This window comes from Nilaparvata lugens, chromosome 1, assembly GCF_014356525.2.
Source record: "Nilaparvata lugens isolate BPH chromosome 1, ASM1435652v1, whole genome shotgun sequence".
Taxonomy (NCBI): Eukaryota; Metazoa; Arthropoda; class Insecta; order Hemiptera; family Delphacidae; genus Nilaparvata; species Nilaparvata lugens.
In genome coordinates, this window is record NC_052504.1 from 60,665,091 (window position 1) to 60,684,051 (window position 18,961).

At 34.1% G+C, this 18,961-nt stretch overlaps 1 protein-coding gene and 1 long non-coding RNA gene across 3 annotated transcripts in view; one reads left to right on the plus strand and one right to left on the minus strand.

Annotated features, from left to right (window-relative positions):
• LOC111047148 (WD repeat-containing protein 18) overlaps positions 1-18,961 on the minus strand; it is a 132,490-nt gene that overhangs the window by 90,155 nt on the left and 23,374 nt on the right. The gene's annotated exons all lie outside the window — the stretch shown is intronic.
• On the plus strand, positions 12,399-16,562 carry LOC120353784. Its single transcript, XR_005572585.1, has 2 exons — positions 12,399-12,519; positions 16,461-16,562. It is a non-coding gene; the product is annotated as an uncharacterized LOC120353784 (long non-coding RNA).

An 18,961-nucleotide genomic window follows, 5' to 3' on the forward strand; every position in this document is an offset into this window, starting at 1 on the left:
GCACCTTTCATCTCATTAATAGCGGTCAAGTATTAATCAGATACTGGATCTTGTTCGAGTTTACACATAGTAAGTTAGAACTTCACCAGCTTTCAATCAACTCAGCTACGTTTTGGGATGTAAAATTAAATGAAACTGCAGTAGGTAAGGTTAAAAAGACACATAGGTCAGCTGCAAACATATAACTTCTCGCTGGATGGTCCACAACTCTTGACGGATTTTTTATATAAATTATATTTAGTATTGGGTTTAAAATAGAATCTTGAGGTATACCGAGAGTGACACAAGTTCAAATAAGAAAGTCTATAGGAAAGTCTCTTTGTTTGATCTTGGCCTAGCAAATCGGCAATAAAATTATCGGTCTGCAACGTTCACAGCAGACAGCAAAAATTTATATTGGCCACAAAAACTTGCAATACGACTTAATTTCACAAAACTATTAGGCTAATGTACCTTTATACCTATAGGCCTACATTTATACCTAAATCTGTATCCTCTACCCATAATATGGGATCGATGGCGTCAAAAACATAAAATACAATACACAAAAAACAAAAACATACATAAGGCATGCTTAGCAAGACAGCATTTCCGACAAATCATCACTCATATATTCACTAACACTGCAGTACGCCTTGCTTTTCAAGTGCTTGGATACAACTCTCTCGAACGCTCTTAAATCCAACTGTTTTACTCCTGTAGGCAGCCTATTGAAGTATCGCAATGCCGAACTCCTGAAGCACACCTGTGATCTCTGAAGTGGCAGATCACTGTTAGAATACCAAGTCTAACAAAAAGGGGCTTGCCGTGTGCGCGATAATCGCTTGCGGTGATGATTCGGGCAGCCCGTTTTTGCAGCTTCAGAATGTAAAGAAATTAATATAAGTTTCACATTCAGACTTCAATATAAATATAAAAACATTTTAGTTGGACTTAGTTTTGGAATATAAAAGTTTAGTGGAACCCAGAATAAAAAAAACTAAATGGAGACGTTCTTAACAAATGAAATTATTAATAAAATTGTTTTTCAGAAATAACTAAAAAACAATTTCAAACTAGTGAACCTAATGTTGAATATGTTGCAGCCTACCGAACCTATTTAAAATGTTAAATAAAAATCTTACTCTATGAGAAACTTAATGATTAAGGAATTGGCAAAATAGGCTTTCTGGTCCAAATTGCAGAAAATTTAAGGTAGATGATGAATGTTCAATCCAGCTAAAATCTAGAAGTTTTCCAGTACCTTACAGTCATAATATTTTTGTCACACTTACTTAATTGAAGCTGTTTTCCATGCATTAAATCAAGCCGGTAAACAGCTGTTTGCAGAAGAAGAAAACATGTGATTTTCATTACAGCATACTATACTGTAAAAGGATCATGTTTTCTTTACAGTCGAGTATGTTTCCTAGTTCTATATAGTTAATATAGTCCTATGTTAATATAATAACTCAAATAATTTAAGAACTCATCCAAGAAGTTTCAAGTTATAGCCTAAGAACTCATCTGAAATCTTATAATATAGGCCTTTATTATTTTATTTGAGCTTGATGGGTCTGTCTGTTATGAACTAGGCGCTACGGGCTAGGTCATGTTTATAAAATGCAGTAACTCGAGCATAAGATGGGAATGGTTTCTGTTTCTCAGCAATATTATTCTTTCTCAGATAAATATGACAAAAAATATTTTACGTAACTTGTACGGTAACGTATTTACCGCAATCGTATGATAATTCTGCCCTCAACTACGTTTCGGGCAGAAACAATTATATTTATGCGGTAAATTATCGTTACCGGACTTGTGACGTAAAGTACTATTACAATTCAAGATACACAAAATTTTATTTTACACAGAGACAAAAGCTGAATCAAAAATTATATCTTGCTAGGCCTATCACAAGAGTTAATTCTAAATTAACATGTGAGGACGAATTAAATCAAATCTTGACTCCAATATCGTGCAAATCCAGAATTGAGATTCAAGATACATGTAAATAAACTAAGGCCCGGTTGCACAGCAGCCGGTTAAATTTCAACTGTGATAATTTCATGAGAACCAATCAGAGAAGGCGGTTTTTGAATAGACGGCTTCTCTGATCGGCTCTCGTGGAATTAATCATGGTTAAAATTTAACCGGCTGTTGTGCAACCGGCACAAGGCGTTTTTGAAAAGACGGCTTTTCTGTTCAATTCTTGTAGAACTAAGTGTTAAAATATAACCGGCTATTGTGCAACCGGCCTAAGTTTCTAAATTAGAGATTAAATCACTTGTAAATTATTGGTGAAAGTAGTGCATAAAATAAGTTTAAAAACATTCATAGTATTATTTACGCTGCGTTTACACCAAAGTTATCAACAAAATGTTTCTTTGGGGGCACTTTAGTTTATGGGCCGCGGAATCTAGCATTGAGACCTACATAGATTGATAGAGGAAATCAAGACGAGATCAACCATGTATAACATTGTTGTCGATTTCCAAGGATTAGTTGAAAAAACATGGCGGAAAGTTCAAAATTTTTATATCAATTTTTATATTTAATAATGTTTTATTAGGATAGGTTGGGTTTTGCTTTAAAATTGCAATATGCTAGAAGGGGCTAGGGTCTAGGTAGAGTTATGTTTTTTGATGTTTCAAAGGTAAAAGAATAGGTTAGGGGGTTAGGATTTTGCTTTGAACCACATGTTTGTGAACATGTTCATGAAATGAACCAAATGTTTATGTTTTGTTCTAAAGATGATGAACAAATCTGAAGTATTAAATGTGTAAGGGTTAGAGGTTAGGTTTTATTCAGGTTATATTTGATAATGTGTTATTAGGATAGGTTAGGTTTTTGCTTTGAAATTGCAATATGCTAGAAGGGGCTAGGGTGCAGTTAGAGTTAGGTTTTTTTATGTTTAAAATGTGAAAGGATAGGTTAGGGGGTTAGGATTTTGCTCTGAAATCTAAATTATTAAATGTGAAGGGGTTAGGGGTTAGTGGTTAGGTTTTTTTGGATTATATTAAATAATGTTCTATAAGGTTAGGTTAGGTTTTTGCTTTAAAATTGCAATATGCTGGAAAGGGCCAGGCTCCACGAAGAATTATGCTTTTTGATATATTTTCAAAAGTGGAAAGATAGGTTAGGATTTTGCTTTGAAAATTCCAATATGCTGGAGGGGATTGGAGGTTTTTCAAATAATTATGTTTATTGATGTTTTAAATGTAAAAGGGGAGGTTGAGGGTACGATTTTTGTTTTGAAATGACAATATACTAACTTAGTTATAGTGTTTTTTAACATCAGTTAAATAAAAACTGTTATATTTTATTAATTATATTTTTCAAAAGTACTCCTTCTTTTATTAAATAAAATAATAATATATTGATTATTATATTGAATTAAATGATAAATCATCATTGGATAATAATATCTTCATCAAATAGAATGACGATTGGCTCCAGTTACAGTGCTCGGTAACCATCATCACAAAGAACGTTACATTCAAAGAACTGACTAAATGGAACGGGAAAACCCGTTGCTAACGCATGCGCGATACGGTGCTGTCTGAGACAGAGAGTGGTTTGTAGAAAGATACGAGCAATTTGTTGCCAAATTGACTCAATTTTGCCACTGAGTGTACACAGCTGTTATTCAATTTATCCCATTAAATTTGATCTAATATTAATTTTAATTCCTTCGATAAAATAATCAATTTTATTTCAAATTAATAAAATTCATCAATAAAATAGTTTTTTCATAATTTGATTCTGAACTATGCTTTTATAACTGAGATCAGATTTACAAACCTGAAATGGCGGCTAATTTGAAAAGCTGTGATACACCAATCTGAACTTCAAAACAAAAAGAATTAAGTTATTCGGTAGGTATTCTATTCCAATTTTTTTTTATGGAAAAATATAAATATTATTTGAAATAAGTAATTTCAATGAAAATAAGGCTAAGCTCTAGCCGGCCTGCTCCCCCTGCTATCCTAGTTATTATTGAAGATATCGACTCAATTTTTTTTTAAATGAAAGAGGAAGACAAAATAAAGCGCGCTAGCATATTTTTATACCATTTGATTTAATTTTAATATTAGAAATAGCTGTTTCAAAACTAACCTTATTCTATAGAATGGACGATTCTAAATTATAATGATTTGTATCAACTATTATTAAAGATATTATGGGACTATATTTTTTAATGAAAGAAGAAGAAAAAATACGTGTCGGTAACTGAATAACAATTCTAATCAATGAAATTTAATGTTATTAATATTAACAGCAAATTTTGAATTTTGTCCAACCTATAATACTATCATGTTTTTACTAGCACCATAGAGTTGTAGAGTTATAGAGTTGCTGCTCTATTCTCTACAGGTCACAAATTTGAAGCATGCTAAATAGAGTTGTCATCGGTTTTTGAAATTGCTCGATAAGAAAGATTCCGATTTCAACTTGTTCGATTAATGATTCAAGAGTTCAATATTTATTTTATTGTTTTTTTATTGTTATTGTTTTACAAACTTCAATTTGATATATTTAAATTATAATTTGTTCTACATTTTTTCCCATTATTGGAATACTTAATACATAATCGGGGAGTCCGATCTCACTAGGCATCAAACCTGCATCCTTGTAGAAACCAATCTGAAAAAACAAACCAATTCAAACTTTTTTTTGAAAAAATTGGAAACCCCAATGGGTACTAAATTTGTAAAGTCTCATTTAGGTATTAATAATTAAAGTTTATTTATTTATTCAATCATTCAGAATTATACAACTTACAGAAAAGTACCACAGGCTAACTTATGCTTAAAACGGTTCCAGTTATAATTTTCACTACCTATCTTCAATTTTTTCAAAAAAAAAATCCAATTTTGGGAAAAAAATAATTTTGAATTAGAACTCAAATGTATCAAATTTGAATAAAAATTCTAATTCCATCAAAGAGCTAACCATTACTGCTGACCACATTTTCTTCTGTATTTAATGCTATTGATGAAGTTGATAGGAAATCTGGAAAATATCAAAAATGTGCCAGTTGTTTGCCTGAAAAATGTTGAGAATATTTTTAAATGGAGCTAACCATAATTACTGCTGACCACATTTTCTCCTGTATCTAACGATATTGATGAAACCCTACCTACCAACGTTTGATGTGACTATCAAACCTTAAGTGATGAAGACTGAGCAAGTCTGAGGGTTGCTCAGTCTTTATCTGGTAAGGCTTTGTTATATTAGGTTGGAAAATGCTTGGTTAGAGGGGAGCTCAATGGTTGGGCTGGACTGCATTTGTTAGTTCGAGTTAGGCTTTGTTGGGTTGGGGATAATAAAAAACTCAGGTTACAAAGGTTTGGTTGAAAAAGGTTAGGTTAGGGGAGGTTAGGTTGGAAAGATTTTGCATAGAAAGGATTTGGTTAGGAGGCATTAGCTTCGAAACACTTAGGTTGAGAAAATCTTAGGTTAGGAGATACTTAGGCTAGGAAACTGTTGGGTTGGGAAAAATTAGGTTAGAAAAAGCTTTGGTTTGTGAGAAGCTTAGGTTATGAAAAGCTTTGGTTGGGGAAAGCTTCGATTGGGAAATGCTTAGGTTAAAAAAAGCACAAGTTAGGGAAAGCTTAGGTTGGGGAAAAATTGGTGAGGAAAAGCTAAGGTTGGAAAAATCTAAGGTTAGGGAAAGCCTATGTTAGGAAAAGATAAGGTTAGGAGAAGCTAAGGTAAGGAAAAGCTTTGGTTGGGGAAAGCTTAGGTTAAGAAAACCTTGGGTGAGGAATAAGCTTAAGTTGGAAAAGCTCTGGTTAGGAAAGCTTAGGTTAGGAGAAGCTAAGGTTGGGAGAATCTAAGGTTGAGTGAAGCTTAGGTTAGGGAAAGCTTTGGTTAGTGAAAGCTTAGGTGAGGAAAAGCTTTAAGTTAGGAGAAACTTAGGTTAGGTTGGGTTAGGTTAGGTTAGGTTAGGAAAAGCTTAGGTTAGGTAGGTTGGGTTAGGTTAGGAAAAGCTTAGGTTAGGTTGGGTTAGGTTAGGTTAGGTTGGGTTAGTTAGGTTAGGAAAGCTTAGGTTAGGTAAGGTTAGGTTAGGAAAAGCTTAGGTTAGGTTAGGTTGGGTTAGGTTAGGTTAGGTTAGGTTAGGAAAAGCTTAGGTTAGGTTAGGTTAGGTTAGGTTAGGTTGGGTTAGGTTAGGTTAGGTTAGGTTAGGAAAAGCTTAGGTTAGGTTGGTTAGGTTAGTTGGTTAGGTTAGTTAGGTTAGGTTAGGAAAGCTTAGGTTAGGTTAGGTTAGGTTGGGTTAAGTTAGGTTAGGTTAGGTTAGGTTAGGAAAAGCTTAGGTTAGGTTAGGTTAGGTTAGGAAAAGCTTAGGTTAGGTTAGGTTGGGTTAGGTTAGGAAAAGCTTAGGTTAGGTTGGGTTAGGTTAGGTTAGTTAGGTTAGGTTAGGTTAGGAAAAGCTAGGTTAGGTAAGGTTAGGTTAGGAAAAGCTTAGGTTAGGTTAGGTTGGGTTAGGTTAGGTTAGGTTAGGTTAGGAAAAGCTTAGGTTAGGTTAGGAAAAGCTTAGGTTAGTTAGGTTGGGTTAGGTTAGGTTAGGTTAGGTTAGGAAAAGCTTAGGTTAGGTTAGGTTAGGTTAGGTTGGGTTAGGTTAGGTTAGGTTAGGTTGGGAAAAGCTTAGGTTAGGTTAGGTTAGGTTGGTTAAGTTAGGTTAGGTTAGGTTAGGTTAGGAAAGCTTAGGTTAGGTTAGGTAGGTTAGGAAAAGCTTAGGTTAGGTTAGGTAGGTTGGGTTAGGTTAGGAAAAGCTTAGGTTAGGTAAAGCTTAGGTTAGGAAAAGCTAGGGTTGGGGAAAGCTTTGGTTGGAAAAAGTTAAAATTGGGGAAACCTCAGGTTAGGAGAAGCTTAGGTTAGGAGAAGCTAACGTTAGGTAAAGCTTAGGTTAGGAAAAGCTTAGGTTAGGTTGGGAAAAGCTTTGGTTAGTGAAAGCTTAGGTTAGGAAAAGCTTTAGGTTGGGAAAAGCTTTGAGTTGGGAAAAACTTAGGTTAGGAGAAGCAAAGGTTAGGATAAGCTTAGGTCAGGAAAAAGTCAAGTGTTAGGGAAAGCTTAGGTTAGAAGAAGCTAAGGTTAGGAGAAGCTAAGGTTAGGTAAAGCTTATGTTAGGAAAAGCTTTGGTTAGTTAAAGCTTAGGTTAGGAAAAGCTTTAGGTTGGGAAAAACTCTAGTTAGGTGAAGCTAATTTTAGGAAAATCTCAGATTAGAAAAAGTTTAGTTTAGGAGAGATCTGTTCTTGGCCCAGGCTCAGTAAGCTTTGGTCATACTTGTTCAGGTTAGTAATTATTTGACTTGATTCAAGAGTTCTGTTGTGTATTTTTGAAAGAATAAGAACTCTCAGTAGAATTATTTCAATGATCTTTATTGAACACTTTATATTATTGTTAAGTCGATACGATACAGAATAGAAAATACTAGAACAGGTGAACAGCGCCTTATGAATGTGTCTGTCTTTGTGTTTCAAATTCAATGCCTGTCTGATCTTTTTGAATGTTGTAGTGTAGAAATGTACAATGGATAATAATTTAGATTATAATGCAAATGTTTGTAATATTCATATCATATTCATGTAAAATAAATGTTGTTGGTAATAAATTGAATCAGTGTTTTCTTCATTTCTGTGCAATATTTTATGTTGACTACTCTGTTTAGGCGGTAGTTCAAATATATATATAACAAGTTCATTCAATTAAAATGTATCATTGTCATAAGAAAATGTGATTAAGAGTAAAGGTTTGTACATTGTCCACCACTTCTTCAACTCCTAGTTCTTAACATTATAGTTCTTTCCATACTCAAAGAGTCTCCACTATTGAAAAATCTCTTTATCTTAACTCTTGAATCCTATCTCAATGTTCAATTGTTCTATTCAATCATCTTAATTACTATAAATATAAATGACTTGAACCTGACATAAATTGACCAGAACTAATTGTTTTTTTAATGTTTAAATTAGTATTTTAGGATAGAATTATATTACCGACACCTATTTTTTCTTCCTCTTCAATTAAAAAAAATTGATTGATATCTTAAAAAATAGTTGAGATACAATTTTTGTGAGATACAATTATTGTTAGTCACATAAACCAAAAATTACCAATTTCTGTTCTGTTTCAGGGTCAGCTTTAGAAAGTTAATGTTAATTAATGAAAAACTCCCCAGAATAATATCTAATTTCTATTTAATTCATCGATTAATCAATTATATTGTATTCCAATGTCCATGCTTGCAGTAGCGGCTCGTGATCTTCTAGCTTGGGGGTTCAACCTCATGATCTATTGGAGAGAAAGGTCAATAGGATATAGAGTATTGCGCATAATCAAGTGTAAACGTGATTGATAATAATTACACCCCAAAGGTTGAGCTTATTTTCTACAATGTAAATTTTTTGTCCTGTTCATATTTTTCTTGTTTGATTTTTACTTCGAGAGTTGGTCACCATTATGTTTTATTTTACACCTACCCTCAATATTAATATTGTTTGTATTTAACAAATACTGAACCTTATTCATATTTCTTCATCAAAATGCTGTTACGGTAACACAATAAATTATATTCACACTCTCACTAAAAGAAAAAAAATGAACACACTAGAAATACTACGAATACAAAAAACCCACTAGAAATTACTATATTCTTCTACACGCAAAACAAATTTATATAACGAAAAATGCAGTGAGATCTATCACAACTATAAACAGTGTATACCCGTAACCATACCGTATAACCTCAAAACTGTCACGCTTAGGCTACTTCTTGTTTACCGCTTTTTTACTGTTTACTGCCACCAAATTTAAATTATTGGTTATAAGCAAGTTCAAGATGGCACTGTATCCGTATCACGAATACTCACGATTCATTCCGAGGTTTACCGAATGCTTCACTTGCCTCGGCTAGGTTCGGCTACTCTCGGATGAACTCGTGCAAACTTGGTTCACACAGGATTGTGAACCAAATCCGTGCTAGCAAACCGATTCCCCTCCTCCGTTCCACTACCATACCCAGCCCTGTTTCTGGGTTCACATCGGGAAATGAACACTGCTTTCCATCTCCACCATTCCATCGTCATTCCATTCGGTGCTGTTTCAAGCAAGCCACTCCGGGCTCTCAGGCACCGGCCGCAAAACATCGACATTAAGTTTACGTAGATGAAAAATGTTGTGATGTAATTTAATGAGTATAAAATAGAAATATAATTATTTGAGTTGCAAATTCATCATTGTGTAGGAAGTTGATTCAATTCTGGGGGTTCAATGAACCATTGAACACATAGGACGAGCCGCCACTGCATGCTTGCCTGTAGTTACCTCTTCAATCACTTTCGAAGAAGTTGAATTGATGCGAACATTCATTCGAGCAATCGCTTATTTTGAAATCTTTAATTTGGCCATAACATATGAATCAGCTGTGCTATTGGCTTCATTAATCACAGTTCATTCTTCATTGTTTACATAACATCATTCTTCATTGTTGAGTCTCACTTCAGAAATTCAAACTGTTTTTTTTTAATGTTTTAAAAAGTCTTTCAAAATAAAATTCATAGAAGCAACACCTATTTTTCCTTCTTCTTCATCAAAAAAAAAATTGAGTTGATACCTTCAAAAATAGTTGAGATAATAATATATTTAGAATCGTCCATTCTTCAAAATAAGGTTAGTTTTGAAACAGCTATTTCTAATATTAAAATCTAACTAAATTGTATAAAAATAGGCTAGCGCGCTTTATTTTTTCCTCCTCTTTTATTTAAAAAAAAATTTGAGTCGATATCTTCAATAATAACTGAGATAACAGGGGGAGCATGCCGGCTAGAATTTTGCCGAAAATAATTCTGAAATAACCTTTCAATATTATTCATACCGGTACGAGTAAGTCTAACCTATAATGTGTAGATTAACTGAAAACCAAGGAGGATCGTGGAGACGAAACAATAGGCTATTTAAAATGTTTCTTTTTAAAAGAAAAATTGTTTATACAGCGCTCTCAATGTGTTACACGGCGAACTAAGAGCAGCCATGACAGAGAGAGGCAGAAGAGCATCTATTGCCAGTCTGCCACTACAGGATTGATTTCTATGACTAATTATTATATTTATGATGATGATGATGATGATATTGCAAACTTGACTGGAATGAACTATAGACATCAGCTGATATTATATGATCATGTTAGGCCGGTATTAGATAGTAATAGTATTAGACGGTAACATGAAAAAAGATGAAAATAATATGATTTCCTACAACTTATTTCATTATGATCTGCATATGACAAAAAAAATTAAGGTACCCCAATTCTATACGTTTCAAGGTCCCCTGAGTCCAAAAAAGTGTTTTTTCTATATAAATATAGAGATTACAATTTTGTGAATCAGTATAAAGAAAAAAATAGAAAAGAGATATCTATCGACGGCTATGGATGATGCAATGATTATAACAGCTGATTTATATTTCTGTGTGTGGTCAGCTCACAAATCTTGATAAAATAATGATTAAATGTAAACTTTGAAGGACCGTAGGAAAGAGTCCTGAAGTCTGATCATAAAGGCTATAAACCTGCTCCTGAACATAACAAACACAACTAATCAAAAATCATCAAATTCGGTGCACACATAAAAAAGTTCTTGAATGTCAAAATTTGAGGCTCGATTTGATTTTTATTACTTTCCTTGCTCTATTACCATAGGTAAGGAAAGTATTGCTTTCCGAAAAAAATTAAGGTACCCCAATTTCTAAATTTCTATACGTTTCAAGGTCCCCTGAGTCCAAAAAAGTGGTTTTTGGGTATTGGTCTGTATGTGTGTGTGTGTGTGTGTGTGTGTGTGTGTGTGTGTGTGTGTGTGTGTGTGTATGAGTGTATGTGCGTCTGTGTACACGATATCTCATCTCCCAATTAATGGAATGACTTGAAATTTGGAACTTAAGGTCCTTACACTATAAGGATCCGACACGAACAATTTCGATCAAATGCAATATTCTAGATGGCGGGTGAAATGGCGAAAATGTTGTCAAAAACAGGGTTTTTCGCGATTTTCTCAAAAATGGCTACAACGATTTTGATCAAATTCATACCTAAAATAGTCATTGATAAGCTATATCGGCAACTGCCACAAGTCCCATATCTGTAAAAAATCAGGAGCACTGCACCATCTATGCAAAGTTTGATTTTAGATTTCCATATTATCAGGCTTCAGATACAATTTAAACAAAAAAATTCAATTGGAAAAAATTGAGCATGAAATCTCTACAATTGATGTTCATAACATTTTCACCTAAAATTGAAAATAAGCTCGGAATTAGAGAAAATAAGATTTTTCAATTGCAAACTGTTGGCAACAGTTGATTCTATTAAATCATTCACTATGAAGAGATAGCAGACTTCGTGTGTCTCCAGTGTTATTTTCCTGTCACCAGCTGGCTCAGATCTTAGAAAAGTGAACTTGAGATGCGCGGGAACACTAGCGTCAGTTGATCAATTTTCATAATGGCAAGGAAAGTTTTGTGAGTGCACCACACCAGATTTTTTGACTATCATACTTTGCCTTCTTGTTTTGAACTTAGAGATACAGTAATGTAGATAAGTACCATAAGCTGGTATCATAGAAACATCTTCATAAACTTGTTTTTTTGAATTCCACACGCAAAATAGCATAAAAAATAATCCAATTTCTAAAATCATAATTTTGCAGTCACGGTATGGCATTTCAACTTAGAAGAGCACTTGTACGGCTAAGCAGTATTAACACTGTAACTTAATTATTACTTAATGGCAGTATTTACTTACACTGTAAGATAATTATTATCTTTCTACATTGTCAAAAACAGATTGGCATCGTTGTAGAGCAAGAAAAAGATAGTACTACTTGCTTTGTCGAATAATAGACAAGGATAGCAACACCAAAGTTGATCAAATACTGTCATTATAATGTGGACCTCACTATACATTAATTTCACCAAGGCTTCAAGTAAAGCAATTCAAACAATTAATTTTATGGATGTATAACAACTGTAATACATATATTTAGAATGTTCAATGAAAATTCAATGTAGTATTTATAAAATAATAACTGATTTGCACCTTGTCTTTTATGCAAGTTTCCATTATATCAATAGGGCCATTCAAGTTTTCCGCCGCTTTTGCCTCTCTCTGTCATGGCTGCCAATGTTCAATTCGTAGCAGGAATAGCAGTCACTCAGCCACGAACGATCTTAACGACAGAGAAAACGCAAATAGACCAAAGGCAACCCCACGTGACCTCACTACCAACATAACGGTTTAAAACTTCTACTGATCATTTTTTAGGTTATGTTTAGCGGAATTGTAATGTAAGGATATTAGGTTATATTTTATCAACAAACTGAACAGTCAACATGTTTAAGATGTAACAAAGTACAGTAGATACAAAATTATTCATTACTTGGTAGGTTTATTCTTAGAAATGAGACATAACATTGATGAATTCGTTTAAAACAGAAAGTTGAAACGGTTAATAGTATGATTAGGCTATTCATCACTGTACCAGGTAAGATAATATTGCCTAGGCCCTATTTGAAATAATTTTTAGATTTTAACATTTAAAATGTAACTTCGAAACAAGTATTGCTAATTATACAGAACAGTCACTTTTAGTTTTAATAAAACCATACGATTCCCCGATCCATGGACCGTGGCGATTAACTTACACTGGATAAGTAATAACGTAAATGCTTGTCACTTATAATTTTTGCCTGTCCATACTCAGGTAGGCTACAAGAAATCGGGACCTGATTAGGAAACTTAGATACTGTAATCTTGAATATTGAATAGGCTACCTACCAACTGAAAAATGTTATTGATAAAACATGTAAAAACAATAATTAGGATTATTAGAATCTGCTGTATTTTCAGCCTAAAGAAAGAACGGTAGAGTTAGGAATACAGTAGTTATTAGTCAATCTAAAGGAAAACAAAATTAATACGAACATATTTAATAGCCATAACCCTTCGTTTGGCATGTATCCTTTTGGATACATTGATTTCAAAAATTCAAAGATCAAAAGATCCAGTTTGAACCACTTTTATGAGATACATTGTCTGATTGCTAGAACCATCTAGCGGTCACTAAGAGAACTATTCCGACTACAATATCAAAATGGAGGACTGTCCACCCAAACCAGGTGTACATAAGGTGAGTAAATTTCGTATATTTAGTATATTTCTCACTTTGTCAACTATGTAGCATTCTAAATTGATAAATAATGTTTTGAACAATTATTTTCAGCATAGATTACTGATATATCAGTAAAAATAACCTCACAATAAGAAGTGCAAATTGAGTGTATCCAAATACATCGCCAAGCCAATTAACTAATTCTGCTTGTTGAAGCTGTATCCATTTGGATACATTGCAAAGTCCTCACATTGTTATGAAAATTTTAATACAATCATATATTGATATTCATCATTTTCATTCACATTACTGTTAATTATCTCTTTTCTTTTCTAGACTTTTATGTTCATTATTATAATTTTTACATGAATCTGTTCTCATTTCAGAGGGAACCACAGTACAGAGGTCGCACGCATAAAATTGTCGAACTGGCTCAGCTCACCAATGTGTTCATTCCTGATCCAGCTATTTCCGAAGAGAGTGATGTGGAGGATATTGGAGAATTGCAAAATCAATTCCAGGACCAAGATTCTGACAACAGTTCAGTTCCACCATCATTGACTTCATCTCTACAAGATTTATTGGCTCAGTTGGAAGAAGAGGATCAACAAGGTAATGATTTATTATCCAAACTCAATATTCATGATATTTTGGAAGAGGAACCCTTCGAAATAGTTCCTGACAACGTGCAAGCTTCATCTAATTCCAACCGTAACAGTAACTTTGGAATGGAGTTCAACAAAATAATTGGGCCACATGATAAAATGTCAGCTTCATCCAGTTTCAATATAGGTGACAATAGATCCATCACAAGTGCTTCTACATCCACCTCTTCATCTCTCAAACAAAAAAGGATAAATGGCAAAAAAGCAAAAACATCAGCTAAGAAAGGGACAAAAAAAAGAAAGGTACCACCAAAACAGCCTTGCAAGAATACTTTTAACTTTACCAAGGATCCATTCACGGGGAATGTTGATAATATTTTAGTAGATAGATTTGATGTGCCACAAAATATTCTCTCAGAGACAGAATATTTTTGTAAAATGTTCTCTGAAGACATATTTGAAGTTATTGTTTTGAGAACAAATCAGCGGTCTGTTCACGAGACTGGAGTTTCAATAAATACGTCAAAAGCAGAGATCAAGGATTTTTTAGCAATTAACTTGTTTATGGGAGTCATTAAATTGCCAGCTTATGTGGATTGGAGCAGGGCATTCCGTGTTTCCAAAATTGCAGGAATAATGCCTCTAAAACGTTATCAGAAACTAAGAAAGTATATAAGATTTGTAGACCCTACTGAGACTTCGAATGAAAGGTACTTCAAGATAAAACCAATAATTCTTGACATAATTAGGCGGAATTGTCACAGTATTGCAAATGAAAAGCACCAGTCGATAGATGAAATGATGGCACCTTTCAAAGGAACACGTGCTGGATACAATACACGAAAACAATACATCAAATCAAAGCCCCATAAATGGGGGTTTAAAATATTTGTTCGATCAGGTGTTTCTGGAATCATCTATGACTTCATTGTTTATGGAGAAGAAATTTCATTGCCAGCAATAAAGGAAAACTTTGGACTTGGAGGGAAAGTTGTACTCAAATTATGCAAGACCATCCCTGAGCCTTGCTTGACTGCAATCTATTTTGATAATTTCTTTACTTCTTTGGAACTATTGTACTACCTGAGAGAAACATATGGAATCTTAGCACTTGGCACAATTAGGAATAATCGACTTCGTGGATGTGAGATTGGCATGAAAGAGAAGAAAGCAGAACGAGGATCTTCTATTGAAGAGGCTGACAATGAGAAGAAATTGTTATTGTAAAATGGACTGATAATAAAGACGTTCTACTGGCAAGCAATTTTGTTGGGAAACAACCTCTTACTACTGTAAAACGTTTTTCAAAAACTGTAAAACGTTTTTCAAAAGCAGAAGGAAGAAAAGTCGATGTCTCTTGCCCAAAAATTGTGAAAGAGTACAACAAGCATATGGGTAGGGTTGACTTGTCTGACATGCTTATCTCACTGTATAGGTCAGGCATCAAATCCAAACGTTGGTACTTATCTCTTTTCTCTCATTTATTAGATCTATGTGTGAACAATGCTGGTTGCTGATGAGGAGAGACTCCACATTGCTAGGAAAATCATGCATCCAATTGAAGGAGTTCAGGGCAAGAGTAGCCGAAGGACTGGCAACAAAGGACAAGCCTTCTAGAATGACGACTTCACCTCCAGCTCCTAAAACTTTTATCGAGACAACATCTGTACATCGCCCAGAACCAGAAGTCCGAAATGATGGTCTACATCATTTTCCTGAGCGGGTAAAGAAGGGAAGATGCCGGCTCTGTGTAGGTGGACAAACAAGAACAGCTTGCAACAAGTGCAATATGCGCCTCTGCCTCACGTCAAAGAAGAACTGTTTTCACATTTTCCACAATAAAAAATGATTGCTTGAATAACAAAAACATTTATGGAACTTCCATTATATATGTTTTAATGATTTTAAATATTTCATTATTCAGAATATGAACACTTTTCTCACATTTTTATTTTTTTACAAATATTGTAGTTTTTTATTCTCACTGTGCAATTTTATATTTCTACAATTTTACTTTTTGTAAAAGATATAACTTGAATAATGTATTAAATATTATTATTGGTTTTTATAACCATTGGCAATTGATTTACACTTATTTTTACCTTTTAGTACACTTGAAGAATATAAATTGTATTCAATTGAATACATACTTAGCCAAGACTTGTTTCTAGCAGTATTGGCAATGTTTCTATTTGGATACATACTTAGCCGAGACATGTTCCTTGCAGTATTGGCAATGTATCTATTTGTATACACTGGAAAACAGCTGATTCTGAGAAAATAATGAAAAACTGAGACTGCTAATGTGTTTATTAGCCTAAATGTTACATCCAATCCTAATTTCATTGATTTTGGATGATGGATTTGTGTTTGCCAATCCAAGGGTTAAACAAGATCAAAATGTAATCTATGTGCATCTTCTATTTTTTCAAAGGACAAGTAGCTTATTGCATTTTAGGAGTTGATGGAGGAGTATAAAGTTGGTCAGAATATTGAATAATACACGTTAGGCTACCTATCATCTAAGTTACCTATTATCTTGTAGTGAACAACTACAAGACTTAATCTATTTTGGACTATGTGTCTAACCTTACCTAATCTGGGAGAGGAATAGCACAAGGTTGACTTATATTTTCTTCTATCATTTTGATAATGTACTTAGTGTATCAATCAATAAATAATCAATCTTTTCTTTTTTTCTCGTTATAGGTTTTGCATTATATAGCATGCTTTAGGTTGCATATAAAGCTTCACGTTATAACACCTGACTCCTGCCTCACTCAGGATTGAACGACACCTCAAAACCAAATCCAAAAAATAGGTTTTAAAAACGGATTTTTTAAAAGAATCATTGAAATACGCATGATACAGGTAGCCTACTGTATTGTCATATAAACTCTTAGCAGGTCTAGAAACAGTTATTTTTTCTTTTTTCAGAGAATAACAGGCTGATTGAGCTATGGTTGAAACTTGCTCTTGGGTTTATCTTGCTAGTTTATGGTTGGTGATCACAGTATCAAGTATCTGGTAAGCTTTCTTGTAATTATCAACCTATCAAATCATGTTGATGTATAAAAATCTTGTCGATGCTGTATAAAAATTACAAATTGTTTTCAATACCAATAATAATAGAGTTTCGCATTATCGTGTTATCAGATGGGCACGCTAAACTGTCGGTCCCGGCTGAAGTATGACAGTCGTAAGGCCCATTGATGGCTTAAATTTATTCAGGCGGTGAGACCTTCCGCAAGAGACTCCCCACCGACAAAAGCCACACGAATTTTCTTTTTTTAAAGTTTTGCATTCTAACATTACAATACTGCCTGATCTCCTATCGGAGGCCGCCCGGAACATTCATATTGTTGGTGTTTCCAAAACAAATTTTTGAGACAGGACCGTTCTTCATTGGTTGGGTTCTGTAGATGTTCCTACTAATTGTTTGTTAGCCTGGGTACACACGGGCCAATAGGCCATTAATTTAGATTAGTTCCACGACTTCCATTTCGTGGAGTCAATATTATAAACCACACTAACAACTAAGAAGACATTTATCAGCTATAGACTCAAAAAACGTTCATTGTACAACTACTAACAGCTATGTATAATTCTTTTAATTGATAGATAAGAAAATGTTTCTTTGGAGTACCTGGTTACGACATACCATGGCCTCTTCCACAGCTATATCAATTATGGCATAGTGCATGGGGTCATGCAGTAGGCTGTAGAAGGATCTTGCTTCTGCAAAAGAAGGTTCTCCGGATCATCACCTCATCGGCTGGAGCATTGTGCGCTAATCTTTAGGAGGCTGAGGATTATGACGGTCTATAGCCAGTATCTCTTTAGTTCCCTGTTACTGTTGAGAAGATCAACAGATGTACTGTTGAGGACAGTACATCTGTTCAGCAGAGAGGACATGCACATAGTCACAACACACAACACAAGGAGGAGGAATGACATCAATTTGTCTCAGGCCAGACTGACTCGATCTCATAATAGCTTCCCTGTCCGTGCATTTGAGATTTACAACAGGATGCCGGTGTATTTCCGTGAACAGGAGAAAAAATCTTCAAGAAGGTACTTCGTGAGAAGCTTGTGAGTCTCTACTTCCTGGATGAAGAGTCAATCCAATGTTTTCTGAGATTTATGACTGACCTCCCATCTTGATCTCAGTTTAGTTATCAAGTTTTAAGTTTTATTTTTTATGACGCAATCTATCCAGCAAGTGCTGGTCATGGATGGAGACTACTGAATTACTGAATACACATGGGACAGTAGGTGATGCGAATTTCCTTGCCCTATTACCATAGGTAAGGAAAGTATTGCTTTCAAAAAAATTAAGGTACCTCAATTTCCACATTTCTATACTTTTCAAAGTCCCCTGAGTCCAAAAATAGTGGTTTTTTAAACTGAAAAATGAAACAAATTAAAATTAAATCATTTCAACCAAAAAATAATGAATAAGTCATAAATCATACGAAAATAAGCATATGAACATATATTATATAATATCAACTTGTTTATTATTGCATTTAAACTTGAAAATGACCAATGTAGGCCGAAACTAGTTGTTGAAATGTTTTAATTAAAAAGTGTACTCCATGTTTTTATATTGTGTTTATTAATTTCAGTTTTTGGTATCAGATTGAAACAATTCATGAAAACAAAAAACTTCACTATTCACCTCTACAAATAAAAAGTGGGTTACTCACCATATACTGTAAAACGAGATTCATCTCTTGAAAGTCAGGTCAATCCTACCCTATTCATACCCTAATCCTACAACTATTCAGAGCAGCAAACCGACTACATCTTATGAACCGTCTATCATCCTAGCTTCAGACTCCTTTAAGGCTTTTTACATGTCTTGATGATACCAGCAAGTGCTTCAGACTTGCATTCTGTATGAGCTATTTTACTTTGATAAATTCAATGTAAATTATCTTTTCAGGTCACAGACCGATAGTGCTCTAATTAACATGTGCATCATTCTGCCAAGGAGTGAGAACAGTTTCAAAATTGCCGGAAGTGATGAAGAAAGAATAGACTTCTGGAATGGCAAAGCAACCTCGACGAAAGTCATGTATCGACAATATTGTGTAAAAGGTATTAGTTTCAAGCTTTCAATTTCAATAATTTAATCTATACCACTATGAAAATGAGATGGCGTCTGCACGTTTGTCTGGGTGTTCGTTACGCCTAAATGGTATGTG